Raw genomic sequence first — 22,884 nt, 5'->3', positions numbered from 1 at the left:
GACTACGGTGTTAGGGAGGAAATGTGGTCTATATTATTGTGCAGGCTGCTAATGTACTTACGCATAATCAAGAATTGACTGCCTTTATGTAGAGTAAGTATCTTTATGATGATGGCTAGAGCAGGGTGAGTTGGGGGAGGGATGGGATTTGCTGCAATTTCACATTATGTTCCAAATATTTTGCCTATAATGATGTGTTGTATCCTGTTATTGTTTTATATGCTCATTAAATATTTTGTTATATCCTGTAACAGGCAAAGTATCTGTAAAACAGAAAAGCAAGCCATTTTTTTCCATCCTTAAATGCCTTCAGACGAATACTACCTCAGTGTTTACTTTTTTTTTATTTTTTTTTTATTTTGTTGGGGACTCAGGTACAAGCTATACTTCCATGCGGCAGCTGCATCCCCACAAAAGAGCAAGCATTACTACTATCCTTTGACTTACCTCTGAGGACCCCATTGGGCTTTTAATGTATAAATGATTAAAGCAATGAAAAATGACTGCAACATTTAAAGCAATAACATTGGCCCAGATTCAGTCTCCAGTTCAGTGAATTCCTAAACTGTTGGAAGATGTGAAGGTATAACCATGGGGACAGTCATTCTGGACTTAACATTTTCTTGGACTCTTTCTCTAAACACATATGCCTCTACCCCTATTTGATTCCTGGAAGAAAAGACTTCACTGTAATGAAAGTGTTCCCAAAACTCTGGGAGGAAGACAGGGTGAACAAGAAGAAAAAGTCTCCAAGAGTCATCCTTGCATGGCTGACTAACAAATGCAGAACCAGGTGAGGCTGAAGGAAGCACAATGAAATGCTTCTTGGCAGATTTATCCCTCTCACAACTTGGTTTGAACTTCCCGCACTCATAGGATTTTTTGACAGGGAAACTAACAGTATCATATTCCTGTTCCTCCACCTGGTCAGTCAGAGCTGCCTCCAAGTTATACCTCTGCCCCCAGATTCTTCTGTCAGAGGAAGACACCCCTGTGACCTTTTGACTAAAAACACAGCAAAGCCAGGATCCTTTCCTAATTTTTGTTGATAAATGGAATTGATAAATATTGTGACAAAAAATTAAATAATGATAACTGACAGAACATAAATATATTAATATCTCAGTGTTTTGACAATAGCTTGCAAATGCAAGAATCTTGTTCCATGCAGAAGTCTGTCTGTCTGGATCCTTTTTGACCATTGCAATCTCTAAAGCATGAACATTTTTCAGATTTGATCAGCTGTTCTTGAGATTTTTCTGAGACCAGTGAAGGTCCTGAAAGGTCAAGCTGTTTCAAGCTGAAATATTTAAGCCCAAATCCAAGCATATAAGCAAGTACCTTTGCCTACACAAGAGTCCTATTCAGTCTCAGGATGAAAAATTTTCCACATTGGTCCCTTACTTAAATCAAGGAGAAGGTAGAAGTTCTGAAAGGGAAATGATTCATATTCTTGTCCTCTACAGTAATAATAATAATAATAATAATTCATTAATAATAGTAATCATCATCATCATCATCTCTATTTACCAGTCTCTGGAATTTAATTCAGGTGTATATCAATCATCTCTACTGACAGCAGATATCTTTGCCGTGACAAGAACTTTTCAGTGGATGATACAGAGTGGATATAGGGAAAACTCAATCCTTTACTGTATGTGTGTTTCTAGTTTGGATGTATGCTGTCAAAAGCAGAGGGAAAAAAAATAAAATAAAAAATGATTCAGAACAGAAACTAAGAATGAGTCATCAATATTTGACACTGCGCTTACAATCGTTTCCAATGTTTCTCAGGGCCTGGTAGAGAAACAACGGTAACCTGTCTTTGTAACATCATACATAAAAATTTCTAAAGACTGAATGAAATAAAATATACCAAGTAATAATAAGGGTAAAGATAAGTTCTTATCCTATTTATACATTCAGGTTACTGAATATGTCATTTATGAAATTCCACAGATATTGTACTGTGTGCATAGTTGATCCTGGATTACTCATTTATTGTGCGCTAATTTTTATTAAAGAGATCATTGATTGAATAAATTACCTTACATAGAGTTATTCAACTCTTAAATAAGCTAGTGTTATAAATGAAGTCTCAACTCAATCTGAATTTAGTAATATTTATACTTAAAAAAGGTATAAAAGGCAAGTAAGCAGCGTTGGGTGTGCGGGGAGTCTACAGTCCACCAACATGCACACACGAACATCAAACGTTCTAAATATATAGAACATTGCTTTACATGCTAAACGCAAGTATGCCTATACATACGTACAATCAGAAAAGGTAACAAACAATCCTTTAAGCTCCATGACTTAACAGTCTCCATTTTCCATTCCTTTTGAACAATATGTCTCGCTTTAAGTTGTCAAGCAACTCGGTCTTCAGGCCTTATGTATCCCGTTCTTCCCAGATGGAAGAAAAGCATATCCATCTCCTTTTCAAGGCCAATAGGGCCTTGGTCAAAAGGTTCGTCCAGGTCAGCAGGGGGCATAACAGCAAAGGCCTTTGATGGCAGTAGCAGTGGGTTTGCCAATGGCATAGCAGTCGGATCAGTAAAGGAGCCCACAGCTCTCTCACTGTCTGGTAAACCACACGTTTGTGATTGTGGCCCCACATGACTCTTTAAGGCCTCAGAGTCTGCTCGCCAGGTGCCAAGCAATTCCACTGTAACCTTGTCGTTTTTAGTTGCAGAGTCCCACACCTTGACCTCAATTTGGTCCCATATTTCAGGATCATAAACTGTCCTATTGTTAAGGAGAAAAAGCTCTAAGGTTACCAGGACAGTCTTTGTTTCTAAGGACGTAGGATTCCCCATAATGCACAACTGCTTACCAGTGAGGGGCAGTTGTGTGCATGGGTCCTCTTCTCTCAGCTTGAGCTTCTTTCCAGCTCTAGTGCTGCCTATTTCCAGCAACTTTCAGTACGAGCTTCTTTGAGCGGTTTGCTGAGTCTGGACGAACCTATCTTTATGAGGTGATCAATGTGCCTGTTCCCATCCCAGTGTCCGTTCTGCTAGCCTGTTCCTTTTCATTCCTTCTTTCTGCTTCTTTATTGATGACATAACTTCATCACATTGTGTTGCCTTTTTTTTTATCCTAAGGGCAGGCTCCCCTCTTATACCCTTCTCCCCACAGCAGTCCTTTTCAAAACAACTTTTAATTGGTCAAACAACTTTGCCTATAACAACAACAGCAAACACCCAGAAACTTCCATGCCTTAATGGCTGGAGAACAAGAAACCTGAGACTGCATGGAGTCTCCTGAGTCACCCGTCTTTGTTCCCTCTAAACTCTTTTACATTCTGGATGGTCTCATCGTTAAGAGTCTGATGTTATCATCAACCACGGGGCTTTCCAACCCCCATGGCCGCACTCTCAAATCTCCCCCTTCTTTATTAATGTCAACCATTTTCTCGACACGAATTACCACTCCATATATAACACTAGGAATTATAGGGGAGGAAGAAGATAACCTGTAATCAAGTGAGGAAGTGATGGACCAGGTTGAGAACTAAAGGGTACAGCTGATTTGTACAGGAGACACCCTTGAAAACAACAAAATAGTGCAGAAGTGCCTTTCCCATTGTACATGGATAAAGTGCCTAAAGGCACGGATTATGGGATAAACTCTCATATGTTTTGTGGGAAAAGGACAGCACAAGTGGGTGTCTCTCTGAAGTGTCTGTATGCTAATGCATGCAGCATAGGGGAAAAGAGGAGGAATTAGATATCTGTGTGAAAGGCTGTCATCTCATAAGGATCAGAGAGACCTGGTGGGTTAGCTCACGCAGCTGGAGTCCTGTAATGATAGATGCTCTTCATGTATACAGGCTCTTTAGGAAGAGCAAGCTTGGGAGGGTAGGGAGGGAGATTTGCCTTCGAGATAGCAGAAGGGATGTGTGGAGCTCTACTTGGAAATGAGAGAGGAGGCAGTCTGGGATTCATCCATCAGGATTACAGCAGAGACCAACATTGTTAGTACCTGGTTCCAGCCACTTGATCAGGAAAAAGTAGATGCGGCCTTCTTTCAACAGAATAAAGAAGCCTCTTGTTTACAGGTCCTGGTCCTGATGGGGTACTTCAACCACCTGAGTAGCTGCTAAAAGGACAACATAATAGGGTGCAAGAAATCCAGAATGTTTCTGTAGTGTACTGTCAACTCAAGAGACTGATGAACCGATGAGGGACTACTTACAAACAACAAAGAACGGGTCAGGGATGTGAAAACTAGGAAAGATGCAGTGATCATGAAATGGTGGAGTTCAGGATCTTTTGAGGAATGAGCAGGGCAAAAATCAACATTAAAAACCCAGATTTGAAAAGAGCAGTCTTTGGCCTTTTCAGGGAAATATTCTCCTATGAAGAAAGGCCGTGAGAGTTGGGATTGTTCAGCCTGAAGAACAGAAGGCTCTAGAGAGACCTCATTGCAGCTTTTCAATATTTAAAGGGTGCTTATAAAAAAGATGGAGAGCAACTTTTTGCTCAGGCATATAATGATTGGAAAAAGGTAGTGAGGCCTTGGCATAGGTTGCCCAGAGAAGCTGTGGATGCCCCATCCCTGGAGGTGTTCAAGTCAAGGTTGGACAAAGCCCTGGGCAACTTGATCTAGAGGGATGTGGCAGGGAGTTTGGAAATGGATGGCCTTTAAGTTCCCTTTTAACCCAAGCAATTCTGTGACTCTATGTTTTCCTGGGAATCAGTCCTGAAGAGATGAGGTCAACAAGAGCTTGTTGATTGTCAAGGATAATTTCCTGCAAGCTCAAGAATGGTCCTTCCTGTGCAGCAAGAACAGAAAGCATATACTGCAGCACTTCAAGGTTCCTTTAGGTTAGGGAGAATATTTACTCAGGCACATTTAGACATAATTAATTGCTCTCAATATCGATACATATAAAAGTTATTCAATTTCCTTAGTTTTTATGACACTTTTGAACAGTGATGCCACAAATATTAATTTTGTTTATTTGTTTTTATTTTTATTTTTGTTTTGTTTGCTTGTTTTTTGTTTTTGTTTTTTCAATGAACAGATTTTACACCTGGCTTCTTTCCCCTCTGATATACAAAAGAAGAAAATTCTCACTTTTTCTTCCTTCTTCATTCAATTCACTGTTGTAGTCAGCCATCAGCCTTATACATTTACAGTTCTTGCAGTTCTTGCCCCATAAGTGTTCATGGGACCAGTTTTAAAATTATGTACACAGTTTGACTCAACTGAGTTGAATATGTGTTTGAATCCTAAATATAACACTAAAAATGTTTCCCAAAATTTTGTAAATTTTACTTCCTTGGGAGAGAAGGGAATTTTTAAAAAGTATGAGCATATAGTCAGAATCTTTTTTTTTTTTTTTTTTTTTGATAGCTACAGTATACCACCTCTCCTGGTGGAAAAGAATTCTAGTTCTCACATTATGAAAACAGCATTGACATTCTGGGATCCCAGAGTAAGAGGCTGAGCTAAGAAGGGGATGATAAAAGGTTGGATCCTGTTTACTGAAATTGGAAGAACATAATTAGAGCTGCCTAGGAGTTATGCTATTTTACAGAATAAAGCAGATCCTGGACTCCAGAAGTGCAAAGGTGATTAAACAATTATCTGTATGCTTCACGTGAGTTGTGACTGGTGATTTGGGTTTCATGTTATGCTTTATGTGATCCCACTATGTTAACTGATGGAGTCCTCTTCACCCCTACTTCCTCCACTACTACATTTTCCCAGCCAGGTTTGTATTCTTGCTGCTGCCATGCTTCAGTTCAGGGATTATAGAACCAAGGGGTGAAGCAAACACTTTGCTGAATCTAATGGAAAATGGTCCCTCTGGTGTTCACAACACCTCAAACTCACCATGCAGCCAAATCCATGCCAACCCAAGGGAAAAGTCAGGACTGCATGACCAATGCAAATGGCAGGCAACAGGAAACCTTTTTTTTTTTACCATTATTATTTTTTCTCTTTTATTTTTTTTTCTTTTTTTTTTTTTTTGGCATCAGTCTGTCTTAGACCAAATTAAGAATAGCAAGTTCAAAGAATTAAATCTTCTTCCTGACTGTATGTCCTGAGGTCCTGTATCTCTTGAGGTCTGCTCATGCAGCAGCAAAGCTAGAGGAAGTTTTATCATTTACTTTGGAAATAACATAACATATATTAGAATAAGAAGTGTTCTAGGACAAAGGGAGCATTTTTACTGTTTGTACAACACTGAATGTTGCAGCATTCCCATCACTACATGTGGAACAGGAAACAACTCAGGCACCAGGGCTGGCAGGAGCAGGTATGAGATAGAAGTGAGAACTGTGCATAACCAGCCAAAAGTAATTCTGCAGTTGCTTTCTTAGCATTCATGATGATCTCTCCCTGACATGTTGTGTTGACTTGACCTGTCATTCTATGATAGATGGATCTGACAAGTAGAAATGTCCCCAGGGAATAATATTGTTTGCAAGTGACGCAGTGTCATTTACACTGTCTTGAAGCAGTTTAAACTTTCCCTGGCCAGTAAACCAGTCTGTCTGCTGTCAGAGGAGGTTACCCTCTCCCCTGTGTCTCCTGGACACCTGTTATCTCTAGATGTAAAACTAATTACTCCTATCTAAATATTATGATATTTGATTTCCTTTATTACTAAATAGAGGCACAGTGTGGGGGTCTAAAGACCAGTGACTACTGCTATTCAGTCTATGATGACAGCATTTGTGGGACACACAAGGGGAGGATTGTATTGCATCAATCTGTTCGCTAAGGACTATCGGAGAGAGACCTTTCACTTGGGTAGATCATGATTGCACAAGGGGGAATGGTTTTAAACTAAAAGAAGGGAGATTTAGATTAGTTATTAGGAAGAAATTCTTTATTCAGAGTATGATGAGGCAGTAGAACAGGTTTCCCAGAGAAGCTGTGGATGCCCCATCACAGGTGGTCAAGGTCAGGTTGGATAGAGCTTTGAGCAACCTGGTCTCGTGGGAGGTGTCTCTGATCATGGCAGGGGGCTGGAACTGGATGGGTCCCTTCCAATCCAAGCTGTTTTATGATTTTATGATTCTATGAGTATAAAAAAAATCAATTGCCCATACTGTCAGTCTTTAAGTAGCAGATAAATAAATATCATGCCCCATGTCTGATTTGGTCTTCAACATGTTTAGGAATAGGTTTTTGCTCTCACTGAAGGGAAAAGAAGAATCTCTAGAAGTGGAAATAGATTAATCAGAATCTTCTTGACCTTCTCTTCTTTCCCCTCTCCCTCTGCCCTCGTTGTAGCCAAGGACGTTAGTCTTACGGAATATTCTAGGGAGAAGAGAAAGTCTTACATACCAGATACTGGACTGGGTCACATGCAATTTATATCAAGTTTACAACACAACTAAAGGCACCTTGAATTTTCTGTACCTAAAGTTTCTATTTCTAAAGAAGAAGTAGGAGAATGATCTCTATAAGTTTTCCCCCCACTTTTTTTTTTTTCTATTAAATAATTAGCTGACATTTGATCCAACAAGGATTTATTTATTTTATTTTTCACCAGTCTATAAATATTCTTGTATTTCAGGGGATTCAATTTCTGATTCATAGAATCATAGTACCATAGAATCATAGAACCAGAGAATTAAGCTTTACTGAAAGACACAGAAATGGATAACAGGATTTGGACACGGATTTCTTGTATAAAATCCTAATTTAATATTTACATTTAGAAATTTTTACTTTTCAAATAAAAATAGATTCTTGGGAGGAAAGAATGACAAGATTAGGTGGACTAATAGACTGATTTGAAAGCCAAAGAAATATGTGATAAAAGTAATTTTTGGAGGAAAACAATTAGTTTCCTATTAAAATAAAAGTCATTTAATGGGAATAGTCAGTCATCTCTAATTAGAAGCAATTGAAGTTAACAGTTGCTTCAGTTCAGTGTTTTTATATGTGTTGCTGGTGGGGATAAAGCTATTATTTAACATTTTAAACTGCATTTTAAGAGCCTCATATTGATAAGCCATGCTGTTGAGAAGCATTGTTATGATATTGAGGCTTACTTAAGGCATTCATGCTGTTCTTTTGTCCTCATGTGCCATTGCTGGTAGCTCCTTTCAGCTTTGCCTGTGTTTCAGATCCACTGCTGAACAAAGATACTCAAGACAGGCAAGGAACCATAACCACAATTGATGAGACTGTGCTGCAGTATATAAAGCTATGGAGTCCTACAAAATATGCCTGAATATGATGGAAGACAGATAAGCAAAGAGAGTCAATTACGGGTCTTTTTTCTCTCTATAAGGATCAGAAATTATCATTATGAGAAGATTTTTGAAATGAGAAGTTACTTTCTGTTATCTGCATTTTCTGTAGCTATAGGAAAAGTTTCATTATGTCTCTGTTTATCATGTCATCACCTTGCTTTAGCCTAATAGAAGCTTAACTCTTTAAATATGGAAACAGAAATTCAGTTCAAGTGAAATATGGACATGCTCACAAAAGCTAGTACCACACTGAGTCTCTCTGGGTGATTATTCAAGTGACAAACAACAGTGGGAAAAGGAAAGAACGATTTGTATTCTGAAGACTTTTTTTTTTATTTTTTATTTTTATTTTCTTTAAGGAAAAAAAAAAAAAAGCAGATGAGAAGGAGCATAACATGAAAAATGGTGGCTCCAAAGCAAAGTATAGAAAAATAAGATCTAGAAAATACTTTTTTTTTTTTTTTTTTTTTTTTTTCCCCTTTTGTCTACCACCTATGAAACAGAGGAGACTGACAGTTTTGAAAATTTAAGCTTACTCTTTAGGATTCTTTACTCTTTAGTAATTTTCAAATGTGATCTCTTTATATAGCAGGACTTTCATAACTGTGAAGTGATTTCATAGAACAAAGAGAGATACAGCAGCTGGGGAAACTTGGAGTAAAACAGTACCAGCAGTCCATCAAAGTGTTTCTCTCTGTAGTAGAAATGATCACTTCAAAGTCAGTTCCTATTTTCCTAGTCTCCCCTGAGTTTGCTTATGTTGGGCTGATACCCCTCTAACAGACAGCCAGATTTTAGTGGTCAGCTGATTTTGTGTCAGTATAGCAAAGGGATGAGACTGAGACTGGGGACTGAAGATCCAGTCTTGTGTAACTCATTTTTCTTTGAGAGACACTAAGTGCTTTGACCTCACTGGGGTAATGTCTCCCATCCCTGTTAAGATATGCAAGAAGCCACTCTTGCTTCCCTTCTTGGTGGTGACATGGCTCCAAGGTGAAGGAAGGGGAACCCCCCACACTGTATCTTCTACAGAGCTGCAGGAGACTTAGCTCCAGTCAGCCATTCATACCTCAGAAGGTGAGAGAGGGAGAGCTGTTGTATCTTAAAAAGATAATTCTCCATTCCAAAACTGCATGAAATATGTCTCTCCATCATAATTTTTCCTCTGTTCTGCTCCCAGGAGAATGCATATGAATCTGCATTCTTATTCACCATGGTAAATTGGAGGGGAGTGAATCCCTAGCCTTTCCAGCCAGGGATGGGTATTGTAAAGGAAAAGAGTTATGATTTCAGAAAGGAACATCCACACAAGTTGGTAAACCACAAGTGGCATGGCAATCAGATCTCTCAGTCTTGTGAGTGTACAAGTGGAAAGTACACCAGTTCCCCCTGACAGTGCTGTTGATGCAGGTGCAAACACTGTGAGTGGAGGGTGCCTGTGCATCTTGAAAGAAAGCATCAAAATGCACAGTGATAGATGAATCAAGCTGGATTCACAGGAAGAAATGGATCAATTCAGCAATGGCTCCCTAATGAGTTTGAGGTGGATTAGGGGGGCTACAGGGAGACTAAACAGTATGCTCAAGTGGACCTGGCACTAACAGCATTTCGGAATTCTTACTTTTATTCCTAGTTCTGCTATGAGTCTGTTGTGTGTGACCTTGGAGAACTTCTTTTCTCCCTTTTTTGTCCAGCTTGTCTCAAACCTCACTGTGTTTGTGAAAGCCTCTCACACAACATGACCTAACCTCTGTTGGTGTCTCTGCTTCCAAAGAGCAAACACTCCTGTCATTGGTAACAGGCTCAGGTCAGACTGACTTCTGTTCAAAAGACAAATGTCTGCACCTCACTTAAACAAAGGTCTTGGACTGGCTCTGTGCTGTCTGTATTACACTGGGAACTCTTCATCCTTCAGAAAGAAACAATCCATAGATGCCAGAAAGACAAATGCAAAAATAAAGTACTTCTATTTGCTTGCATTAAATGCGTAGATCTTGAATTGTTTTGGTCCATTTAAACATTACAATACCAAAACCAGTAATCAGCTCTTCTGGATAATTTTAGAAACTGTCTTTTCAAAAGCCAGCAGTGGGGTAGTAGTGTGAGAGTAATGAGCAGTGACAAATTATTTGTGCTATTTCCAAGGGAAACTGTTGGCATTAACTTGATGCAGAGTCTTTGTTACCTTATGAATAAGAAGTGCAGTTAATACATTAGACTCCATGTGTCTTCCAACCCTACCCAGAACCTAATTACACTTTATGGAAAGTTAAGTAGGCAGTAAACTAAGTGGTATGGAAAGTGCATACAGTAAAACTCTGCTGGCTGCAAACACTGAACAGTTGTTTTGTCCTTCTACTTTGGAGAACTTCATAATTATATATTTAGTGCTACTGAGAGATCCACTGTGCAATTACACAGCTCGGCAATAATGGCACCAGTTAATACTCAAATACAAGGAGCCACAGGAGATTAAAACAAACATAACAACAGTAACATAAGACAAGACCCAGTAGCAGGTCCAGGTGTCACTCTGGTAAAGAGTTTTATGGAGGTTTGTTCTGAATTGTTCAGTCAAGAGGAAAGTTAGAACAACACTTTTGTCCCAAAATGGACACAGCATCATCCCATAGCCTCCAGAAAGAATCAGACTGGTTTGGAAGGGACTGTGTCATCTGCTGATGAGGGGGGACAATGTCAGGACTGTTCACCTGCACAGCCTGTTTACTGACTTGTACTGCACTGGGAGGTGGCATGTGGGAAGTGCGGGTAGAGGGCCTGGAACAGAAATTGTGCCTTTTTAACCCACCTAACTAAATCACCTGGAGAGTTCCTACTTCCAAATTACCTGAGCATCTCCCAGCCATTATGAAATCTATTATCACAAAGTCTTTGTAAAATTCTGGGATCTAGATATTTCACCCTAACCTTAGGCACAAGCAGAAACTCCTGCTGTGTTAAAGGGAGATACAAGCCCTTCTGAATGAGATTCCCACTTTTAGGAGAGCTGTGTGAGGAGCAGCTGAAGCTAAACATAGGAACTGGTGAGAAAAGCAGAATGGTTTGTGGAGACAATAGAGGGAGACTATATTGGGTCACAAGAAAGCTCTAAATGTGATTGATATTCACAGTCTGTAGGTTGTTATCAAGTAGTACACCTGTGTTGACTCTGATCTTTGCAGTAATATGGATGCTATGTCCTGTTCATCTACAGCTAGTTATCTTCTTAGGGAGTTTGGTATGACTACATGAATATTACATGCCCTCAGTAGTGCCTCACAAGTGTTGAAGAGACACTATTGTTTTATATTTTATCATACAGTGGCCAACTGTGTAAATATTAATTAACAGCTTCCCCAGACTTCTACACTACATCAACATCGATAGCCATGTGGTTTACTGATGGTGTTACATCCCAACATCTTTAATCTACCAGGAAGAACCACAGTTACAAAACCTGCAGCAGTTTCCCAGTAAACAGAGGTTCCACCTCTTGCTGAAATTGTGCTGAAGCCCAAACCCACCCATTTTCCACAGGATGGGAGCCAGACAGAAGAAGGGAACATGGTTCAGCATGTCTGGGTTTACTGCATGAACTTAGGAGATGGGACGATTTCCTATAGCTGGCTAATTTTCCAAGAAGTCCCAAGAAACCCTCTTTCCTTTCTCTAGCTCCTTTTTGCAAACTTCCATCTCTGTCTAGCTTCTCATCTCATCTATAATTTTTATTTTTTTTATGCATATTTGAGTCTGGCAACACATCCTTTCCTTCTGCTCTGTTAGAGCATCCTTTCTTTAAACTCTAGGTACACTTCTTAATTATGTTGGATATAATTTCCTCAGAGTCCAATTAATCACACTGTCCAAACTATTCATGACATCAGATCTGGGTTTTAGCTTTCAGAACTAGACAGCAGTATTTGTGAAAGTATACTTCTAACAGTGAGCAGATTAAATGGAAGCCTGTCTAATACTTTCTACAAGTATTTACCTTTAGTGCTGCTATCAAGAAACCCACCACACTGTACTTTCTTCATGGAAGTTTCTTTCAGAATTAGCTTAAATCAAGCCTGGGAAGAGACATGATTCAATTGTTCTCCTGCTTAGTTTGAAACTCATTTGTAGACTTTTTAATGCATCCTTTATTACATTTATACATCTTTCAAAGTTCTTTAAGGATCTGGTTTCCTTTACAGGTGAGAGTGGGAACTGCTGTCTCTCAGCAACTGCTTACCAATTCAAATTAAATTGATTTTATTAAAATTGTAACAACACTCTCAGCATACTCAGCTCATTCATTGTAATGGAACTCTGAAAATACAGAGCCTTTTGTCTAGAAACCTTAATGTATATTGCATGTCTAGGTCAAATCAGTTCTTCCAATACCCATGAGAGTGGTGAATAGACATTCAAGACAGACTCTTTTCCAGGCATGCATTTAGTTACTCAGATATATTTATAGCCTTGAAAAAAATCCTGAAGCTGGCATTCTTGAGGAATAAATCCTTATGTTAGTTTTCCAATGTTAATGTTGTTTCTCATGTGTTTGGAACTACAGACCTGTGGCAGCAGTTGACAGTTCCAAACTAGGGGCCTGGTAGGTATGTGACCATACTTCAGAGCCTAAGCAAACATAGTCTGCCTTTCAGCAGTGCATAAATTGTAGTTTCTTCTTTGGAGTTTGCTCAGATTTGGCTGAGATAGGGGAGGCTAAAAACATCATCTGCAAAATACTCTGTAGGTGTATCTCTGCCTAGGTCCAAAACCTACACCCCAATGTAAAAGCATAATTAAATCTTTACTTATTCATATTATATCTTTAGCTGGCAAAATCATCTGTGTATTATTACAGTGTTCTATAGTGAGCAAGTGTTGTATAAACCAACTATCAAACGCATTCTCATTCAGACAAATGTTTCAAAACTTGTCTTTTCAAATCACTTTTCCACATTAAAGAGGATCTATCTGTTCTCTTCAATGAAGGTTTCACTAGAACTAGTTTTAAGCTGACAATATATACCTTACCTCTTTCTTTCCAGAAATTTAACAAGCCAAATGTGTCATTCCATTTTCAGAGATACCTTAAATATTTTAAAACATATTTTACAGGTATTATCATTAAATCAATTCAATACCATTCCCCATTCTCATTCATACCTTCATCTATGCTGTAAAAACTGCAATATTCAGCACATTCACTCATTTGACTTGGAAACAACAGAGCTTCTCTCAAACTACGTATCCCCATCAGCAGAAATAGATGGGTATGTTGTTTCAGAAACTGCTATGCTATGAGACATATCCAGACACCTAAATAGTGATATAAACAGAATTTAGGTGTCAAAGGCTTCAGTTTGAAAAGACAGGATGCACTAATCTAACTGTTTATCTCTGTTCACTCTTGTCTTCATCTTTCCTGTTGGCACCCTTTTGTGAGTTAATTTAACTCACTAACCTAACAAAGAAATAACCAAGAAAAAGTGACTGGATCATTTTCTTCCACATTAGCAAGCTGAATCAGCTCAGAGAACAATTTGACAAAAAATAGTTCAAATGACCCATATTCTGAATGTTCCTGCTTCCCACAACTTTAAAAAGGAGCACATGGGATGAGTTCAGGAGTAAATGTCTACACCACAAAAATCTCAGACCAGGGAAGATAAGTCTCACCCCAATTAATGTTGTCCTGGCCACAATTTTCAGACCATGTCATACAGGCTGACAAGACCAGGCTGCTCAGAAAGACATGGCCGGGGCTTTCCTTGTAAACATAACAGAAACAGGTTTCTGTTATATACAACAGCTGAGTTATTAGAACTAGAGTGTGGGATACCTAACTCTACTTCATCCCTGACACTTCTCTTCAGCTCTGGAACTGCATTTCTCCAACACGGTAGAATTATTGTCAGTGTATATGCTGCATACAGGAAAAAATAAGCATGATCAATAAAAACTAAGCATGATCAACTATCAAAGAAATCACAAAATTCAAATTAAATTGTTTTTTTGAGTGAACAGTTAGGGAACTCGTTGAGGCTGCTTTCCAGCACCTGTATTAAGGATTTTTCACACTTTTTATTACTTTACCGTTTTATGTAAAATGTATAAACAGTGCTGGAAATAGGGCCTGGAACAGTTTCCTCCTTTCTAGAAGAGGGCTAAAAACTCACTTTCCTTCTGTCTCCACGTAAGCTGTCCCCCAGGTCTCTACATTGAGAGATGTAGATTTGAAGCTGTCCAGGCTGAGAGAACTGACCTTCAGGTTTTCAACATGTTCTCCCACTAGGCACGGTGGTCATTTGCAGAAAGACTAGAAAGGGAGAGGCCTTTCCTCAGGGCGTTTTAAAAAAGAATGTCTTCTGTGTTCATTTTTGAAAGTAGAGGTATTGTCAGGAAAGGACTCAGCTACAAAGACAGCTTGAACAGAAATGCCTTCTTGTCGTTTCCATTCAGGTGTTGGTTTAAAAATGTATCCATAGTTGATGGCACAGTCTGGAACAGGATGACATTGGTCACATCTGATGAAAAGATGAGATTTTCCTGGTGGATGTTAAATTGACTAATTACCTCTGATATGGTTCAATGAGCTCTGTGAAAGTAAAGTGTCTTTCCTGTGTAGTTGTGTTTCTTAAACTGAAGATAGAAAGTGAGCAGAGTAGAGAGGAAAAAAAAAAAAAAAAAGATATTAAAAATAGAGCAGACGTATGAATGATACAGGAGGATAATGTTTTGAAACCCAAATGATTCATTTCAGTTAAAAACACTGACCACAGTCTAAAAAGTTGTAGCCACCAGAAGTAGAAACACCACTAAGGCATTTTAGTGGTTTTTGATAATAGCAATACTTAGACTCAATCTAGAGACCATTACCTGAAACTGACATAGATTTAGTTCACCCTGATGCAAAGAGTAATGCAATGCATACTCAATTCTTCCTCATCATGGGCACAGATCCTCTACCTCCACTTGATCCAGCAAAGCACTCTCCAATGGAAACACCTGTGGCTGGATTACACCTTTAGCCCTGGGTGCTTCAAGACTTCAGAAACTTCATTTTCAATACTTCAGTGGTTCTATACTAACACAACGTTTTTCTAAGAGTAGGATCTAAAAGGGAGGGGCAGAAGAATTAGTGTACAGGACCTTCAGAGAAGTAAACAGAAAAAATCATAAAAAATCGGGAAATGTATTAGGCCTTAATATCTTCTGTTTCTCAGCAGAAATGTCACTGTTATTCTCTTTTAATAGAGCAAATGTCAGGAGAAAAAAAGAGATGTCTTAAGTGATTTAAGAAATCTAACAAATAAGGGTTACCTAACAAATAAAACAATAGAACCAATAGAAGCAAGAAGCAAGTAGAAGCAAGAGGTTTTGAAAAGCAAGAGCTTTTTCTTAAGACATGATAATTCTTAACATAACCTTTTCCTTCATTGCCTGCTTCAGGTACTAATTTTAACATCTCACTGTTATCCTGTTTCTTTGGCTCTTTCCATAACAATTACACAAATGAGTGCTAATTTTGATCTGAAAGAGAAGTTAGAGTCTGAGTGGTAGATATAGGAATAAAGAAGTTTATTATTTTAATGAATTAGCCACATATTTTCTCTGTAGCCTTTGGCAAATCAGTGAACTAATCTGTGCCCTAAGCATGCAACAGAGATGCTTGTAGCAACCTTTTAAGTGCCCGAGAAGAAAAACTGTAGAAATTTATTTAAATAAATAAATTTGTCCCTTCGTCTTGTTTTTTTTTTTTTTTTTTTTGTTTGTTTGTTTGGTTTTTTTGTTTGTTTTGTTTTTTGTGAGAGAAATTGAAAGCTGAAAGGAAATTAAAATGTGTCAGCCAGCGTTTTTTTAAGTGAGGAACTCTTAACATATGCCAAAGTAATGCCACAGTCAGGATGAAATTGAGAAATATAAGCAATGAAACCAGAATACCCATTAACTTAAATTTCTGTACGCAGCATAATTCACAGCTGAAACTGGAGTGGGCTGACCAAGCCACAGAGGTACCTAAGCAGTAGTGGGATCTTTGCTTCCTCATTCCCCCAAGCTTCTCAGGTAGGGGAAGAGGCAGGAGATATGTTGCTACCCTCTCCCTGCCACCTTCTTTGCTGAAGATCCCATTTCACTACTGTATTGGGTTTATATGGCAAGGTTTTTGTAGCGGGGCACTGCAGGTGTGGCCTCTGTGAGAAGAGTCCAGAAGCTGACCCATGACCCATAAGGGCCAGTTTCAGAAAGCTCCAAAGGGACTCGATGCTGCCCAGAGATGAACCAATAAGAAATGTTGTTTACACCTCTGTGAAATCAGATTTAAGAAAGGAAAAACAAACAAACAAAAAAAACTGCTGTGCAACAGCAGCTGGGAGAGAGGGGTGAGAGTTTAGAGAGAAGCAGCCCTGCAGCCCCCAAAGTGAGTGCAGCAGGAGGTGCTCCAGGCACAAGGCAGCACAAGTTCCCCTGTGGCCCCTGGAGAGGCCCCTGGTGGAGCAGGCTGTCCCCTTGCAGCCCATGGGTCCCACATGGAGCAGATCTCCACGCTGCAGCCTGTGGAGGATCCCCCGGTGGAGCAGGTGGATGTCCAACCTTTTACCTAACACTGTAAGTCCACTGCTAAATCATATCCCTAAATGCCACATCCACATGCATCTTAAATACCTCCAGGGTAGTGGATTTGTTTTAGAGATATAAAGAGTGCTGGAGTGGTTCAGAACAGAGCAAAGAAAGATTCTGGAGAGCTGTTAGTAGCACTTAAACACACAATAATTTTTGTGGATAACTTAACCACGTCATTTACCAAAAGCCTGCAAAATGATGCTGAGATTCACTACAGGAGGCTTCCCTTGCTGGCTTGCGTCAGAACATAAACTGTCTGGAGAACAATACAAATGGGTAAGAATGGGTAAGTTTCTTAATGGAACTCTGTAGTTTTGAGTGGAAACAGATAGCGACACCTACAGTGAATAGGAGCAAGGACCTTCTTTCTGGCTCTGAGGCTAAGTAATGTGGCCCTGTTGCACTCATTCTCTTTACCAATTGTCTCTAGCTCTCCTGTGCCCTATATTATAGCCCAAAGACAGAAGTATTATTTAACACTTATCTTTTTTCCTTTTAAACTCTTGGAGTAATGTGAAATCTGTGTAGAAGCCCATGAGAGTGGAGGATTGATAGCAACACACTGGATAGCATTTATTGCCTGCTTTCATATATTTGAGGGAGTAAAGTTTGTTGGGATAACATTTAAAACCAATCTATAGTAGTCTCATTCATATTGAGACTCAGGAGTACTCTCTAGTGAACGACTTGAGAACTATTTTCAGTCACAGCCTTGGTAGAGCTACATAGAAAAGTTCAGAAGAAGCCTGGTAGTGAGCTAGCTATGAAGGAGTGGAATAGAACAAGGGATCTAGTACTGACATCCCTGGTTCTCTTATTTATTAATGTGGATGTACATAGTGAGTAACCTGAGACACTCTGTTCCCACAGATAGATCTAGCTGGCATGGGATTTCTATGATTCTTTCCAGCTCCATCATAAAATCAAAATACATAATGTAGATCCATAAAAAAAATCTTATATTTTAATCTTTTTCCAGTCTGACTTCAGATTTTGAAATCATTCAGCTTCTTAAAGTCTCCAAGTGTCCACCTTTCTTCTAGAACATTTTCTATAAACCTGAATGCCAGATACCTAGAGGAACATCTGCCCTGACAGGATTAAACCATTTAGATTCCACGTGACAACCCAATTTGGCAGGCCTAATCCTATGCCTAATCCAAAGGAAAACACAACAATCCATTCACCAGAAGTCCCATAAAGCCTGAATTAACTTTTTTTCTTACCAATAATCTCCTGGAGATCTTCCAAAGATGGAAAAGGAACACTTGGATTCTGGAACGGTGTTGTGAGGATAAATGATCTACAAACTAATAGAAAAATGCTGTTTAAATTTGCAGTTGACAGAAGTTTGGTGAGGTAGGCAAAGACAGATTAAATACAGAAAAAGAGAAAGAAGATTACACTCAGAGAACTAGAGACTGATGGAAAGAAATAAATTAAACTGTGAGTTTTCAATGCAATTCTGTGACTAAAACTACCACACGGGTATGAAGAGAGAATCCTTCCAACTACAGTTTCTAGTCATGCAGCAGAGATACTATAGAACATCTTGCCCATTTATAGTGTCCATTTCAAGAAGGATATGAAAATACTGGAACTCAAAGAGATCCTTATAAAATGATCCACAGGTTAGATAGTGATCTTGTAACATGAAGCCAGAGAACTTCTACCTGGTGCTGCGCTGTGCATAGAGAGAATTGGATGATGGAAAGAGGCTTTTTTTTCAGCCTTTCTGTCAGAGAGAAAACAAGACTCAACACATGAAAACTGAAGTTGTACAAATTAAGATATAATTTTCTATTAGTGAAATTAAAGCATTGCAACATCTTGTCCAATTTGCTTCTGTATTTGTGAAGTACTAGCTGTCTTCTGAAGTCTTTCAAATGAAGCTAGGTATATGTCAGGAAAAAAAAAAAAAAAAAAAAAAAAAAAAAAAACACAAAGAAGTTACTGTTTGTATGGGTCTGGTGGCCTCTTCTGGCCCTGGAATGAATTAGTATAGCTCTAGCTCTGTGAACACTCTGCTCATTTTGGTTTTTGGTACAGGAGAGCAGAAAGCCATGCAAAGTCCTGATCATATTGCATCTCTCAGTTAAGATTGGTGAAAATCAAAGCCCATGTGCCAAGCATGTAGCCAGCGTCCTTCAGGGTGAGAGAGTGTGAAAATGGGCTATGACAATCAGAACTGAGTGAAAGGTAGAACTTGAAGTTTTTATGAGGGAAAAAAAACAAAACAAAAGAAAACAAAACAACAACAACAAAACAGATTCAGGCAGTTTTCTTGTATGTGCATACAGTTTCTGTACATTAACTACATATTCCATATTCATGTTAAATCTGTGAATAAATGTGTACTACGAGACTCTATTGCTATTAATATATAAGTTCACTTCATGAACTGGAGTGTTAATGAACTTTTGAACCCTTATTAGTGTGAAATGTGTTAAGTGTGTCATGTAGGGAAGGAAGACAATTAATGGGCTAGTGGACGATATCCAGGTTGTGAAGGCCCAGTTAATGGGAAGTCAAGTGCCTACAAGATAAGACATCATCCTTTGTTAGGAGCCAAATTTTTTCTCCCAGCATTAAATCTTGCCTAATTCAGACCATTCAAGGACTACTAGCAAATTAAATGGGCATGGGGCATGGGTTACCTGTTAGAATTACTTGAATGACTTTCCTCAAAGCTGTTTAAGGCTGTGAGCATTGGTAGCATTGCTATTTCTCTTGCTTTATATATACACTATAGATTTGTATATTTGTAGTGACATGGAATAGTGATCTGAGACTATGTGACTGGCCTCTGCGTGGAGGTAAGTAGATGATACTTGATGGCTTGTGACAGGCACAGTTGAGGCAGCCAAACAGCCTTTTCCCAAAGTGACACTATGCATTCCACTGCATGATTAGGGCGTTTTAGCAGTTGGGGACATTTACAAATCACTTTTGTTTTGTGTTTAATTCTGTAAATGTGACAACAGTTTCCTCCTTGCTCCTGCTTCAATAATCCCCCCTGGTCTCCAGCTGTATGAAACTAAGAAATAGGAAAGATTATATGACAAGGTCAGATGTTTAGGATTTTCCTTGCCATGAGTCATATCTTCATCCTTATAAACACACATTTCTCACTAAATCCATCAGTCTCAAAGATAATAAAACTTTTTCCAATAGGGAATATAGTACTTTTCCCTGTTGCTAAAACACTGCAAACATAGTGGGCTCACTCTTGCTGCCATGGTTGGCTGGAGACAAGGGGAAGAAGGTCCAGGAACATTTCCAATGTATGTACTTAGCCAGCCAGTGAGGAACCAGGCTGTTTTTTCTATGCTGTGGAAGAGAATAAGTTAAATTGCTGCTAAAATATTAAGTAAATATGGGTTTTGGCTCAATTTCTCTTCCTGCATTTCTACAGCTTTCCAGGTGACAAGCTTTCTATGGGTCTCAATGGCTGAATGGATTTGAACACGTGTTTTGCTTCATCAGCAGTAAGGGTGATTCCGATACAATCCACACACAGCCCCTGGGAGCTTGAAGTGCCGAGCAGCAGGCTTGCATTTGACAAGTGAGTTTGAATTTACTTCTTCCTGCAGCTGTTGAGGAGATTTTAGTCTCTGAGTTTATCACACTGCTTCTGAGCCCAGAATTCACATGAAGTTTAAGAATCAATGAATGAATTTAACATCTTGCAAAAAAAAAAAATACATAAGGAAAGACAGGGAACACTTGGAGGGGGAAGTAAAATATAGCTCTGCCCTTGATCTGCTCTATGAGCTTAGGTGAGTTATGTCACCCCTAGTCTTTCTGTTTCTCTTTTATCTTTCTTGTCTATTCAAGTACAGACTCCCCTAAGACAAAAACTGTCTTCTTCTGTTATAATCAGACAGTTCTTTGCAAAACAATGTTTCAATCTTTTAATATATCTAAATATATCTTCCACATTTAGTAATGTAAATGAAACTATTAAATCACCATGCTGCTAACACATTTAGTTTTGTTTCTAGTTAAAGACTGTTGTGAGTTGAGTCTAGTACTATGGTTTTGCTATCATAAAGGCTTTGTTACATAAAAATCACTTATGATTTTGGCTAAAATGACTAATTCTTGTATGCTGTTTTCTATTCTTAGATGAGCTTCTCTGAAGAAAAATAGATGATTCTCTACTGCCCAACAGTTTTCAGATAACATCAAGAATGATATGATTTTTTGCTATAAGCAAGCACAGCTAGGTTTGCCTAGTTCTATAAGGATTTATACCACCCTGACATTAAAGAGGCTACCCAGGAAGTGACACCCATTAGGAGCCAGGATACTCCAGGGCACATCTCCTCCAGGCAAAGAATAAAGGTGTATAAATTTACGAGCTATGTCAGACAGGCTATCTCTGGAAATAGAATAAAATAACCAAGTAAGTGTGTCTCTGAGTCCTGGTTAATTAGTATTGCTAACAGACCAAGGTAATTCACTTATGTCCTGTGATGAATTAATGCTGCCTGGTTTGCAGGGTCCAACTGGATATCTCTGCCAAGAACTGAGTAATACTATATAAATGTGCCATATACTCCAGCATGATGCAAGGTAGAGATGCACCCAGAATCATGTTCTGAAGACTGATTGGTCTCATCTTTGAATCACAAGCCATTTATCTGTGTAGTTCAGGAAGGAAAACTTTCACTAACTACTACATCACCCAGATGTTTAAATACATTACAGAACTTTCCAAACTTCCTTTGAAACATCACTCATGAGAAGCTGCCAAAAGCTGAATAACACATGAGACACACTGAAGTCATACTTGTTTCAAAAATACCTAATAATGAATTTTCACATAGAAATACTCCAGACTTCTGCTCAGATTTCAGATATGGTCTTGGAATGATAATGAGATAATCTCATGAGAGAAATCATGGAAGAAAAGACACGATCACCTTTTCCTTCCTATCCGCGGGTAGATTGTGTTAAGTAAGGATGGTGATCTAGAAAACCATGAAGATGACTAATTAGACCTGATAACATATTGTATATAGTGAATGGAGTATGGAATAGTGTGGAGTATGTGTGTAGGAGTTGGCCTAGCAAAAGTTCTGTCATAAAGAACCAAAGATCACAACATTTTTCTACATTTCAGAAGGCATGAATCTCACTGAATGTAAACATCTACAGGGGAAATGTCTACATTAGAGCTAGTCACTCATCTCAGTGGTGAAGTCTGACCTTTTGCACATAATACAGCTACTGCAAAAGAAGAAATCTAAATGAGTTCACATGGCTTACTATAGACATGCCTATTTTTGTTTCCCTTGGATTAAAAATGTAGATCAAAAAGATTAACTGCATTAAAAAATCTCTACAGTGTGAATGCTTAATATTAGGTTTGATGAATCCTATTGATTTATCCTTATTTGATTTTCATGAATGTAATTCCATAGAAATCTGCACTGCTTAAATATAATAATGATAAATATGAATGAAGAAAAAGATTTATGATTTATTATATGGTAATAAATATTCTGGACTACACCCTCTTTTTCCTGAAGGAAAAACTGTTTGTGGATATAAAGGTGTATGGAAGATGAACATATTGCATACATAGAACATCCCACATAGCGCTTCCTAAAACACAGGAAGGAAGGTGGAACAGGACTTTACAGAGCTGAGATCTCCAACGGTGTTCCTACAGCTGCTCATACAGGAACACCTCTGCTGTCTCAGTAAGAACCATCTTGGATACTCTGTAATAGAAACATACTCAAGGCTATCCACATAAGTTTGCTTCACTTTAAAATTTGAAGATGTTTTCATTAGCCATACACTTATACTCATCCCCTGTCATCAACTGAAAGGAAATGGAACCTTCACAGGTCAGAAAATCTGAGAAGTGAACACCTGCTGGAAGTCTGTCTCCCTCCATTGACTGCAAAAGGCATGATGGTCTTTAGTGTCTAACTCAGGTAGGATTAATTTGAACTAGCATAAGCAAGGGATTTGTTAAATTACAAATAGTAAAACCATTATATAATCTAAATTAGAACTAAGATTACCT

The 22,884-nt window shown here is 38.6% G+C and overlaps 1 long non-coding RNA gene across 1 annotated transcript; it reads left to right on the top strand.

Annotated features, from left to right (window-relative positions):
* Positions 1-360: 360 nt before the first annotated feature.
* Positions 361-22,361, top strand: LOC137849423 (uncharacterized). The gene is made up of 3 exons (XR_011091877.1): positions 361-793; positions 20,257-20,406; positions 20,970-22,361. It is a non-coding gene; the product is annotated as an uncharacterized lncRNA (long non-coding RNA).
* Positions 22,362-22,884: the final 523 nt, after the last annotated feature.

This window comes from Anas acuta, chromosome 1, assembly GCF_963932015.1.
Source record: "Anas acuta chromosome 1, bAnaAcu1.1, whole genome shotgun sequence".
In the NCBI taxonomy this organism is placed as follows: Eukaryota; Metazoa; Chordata; class Aves; order Anseriformes; family Anatidae; genus Anas; species Anas acuta.
This window is presented reverse-complemented; position numbering and strand designations above follow the sequence as displayed.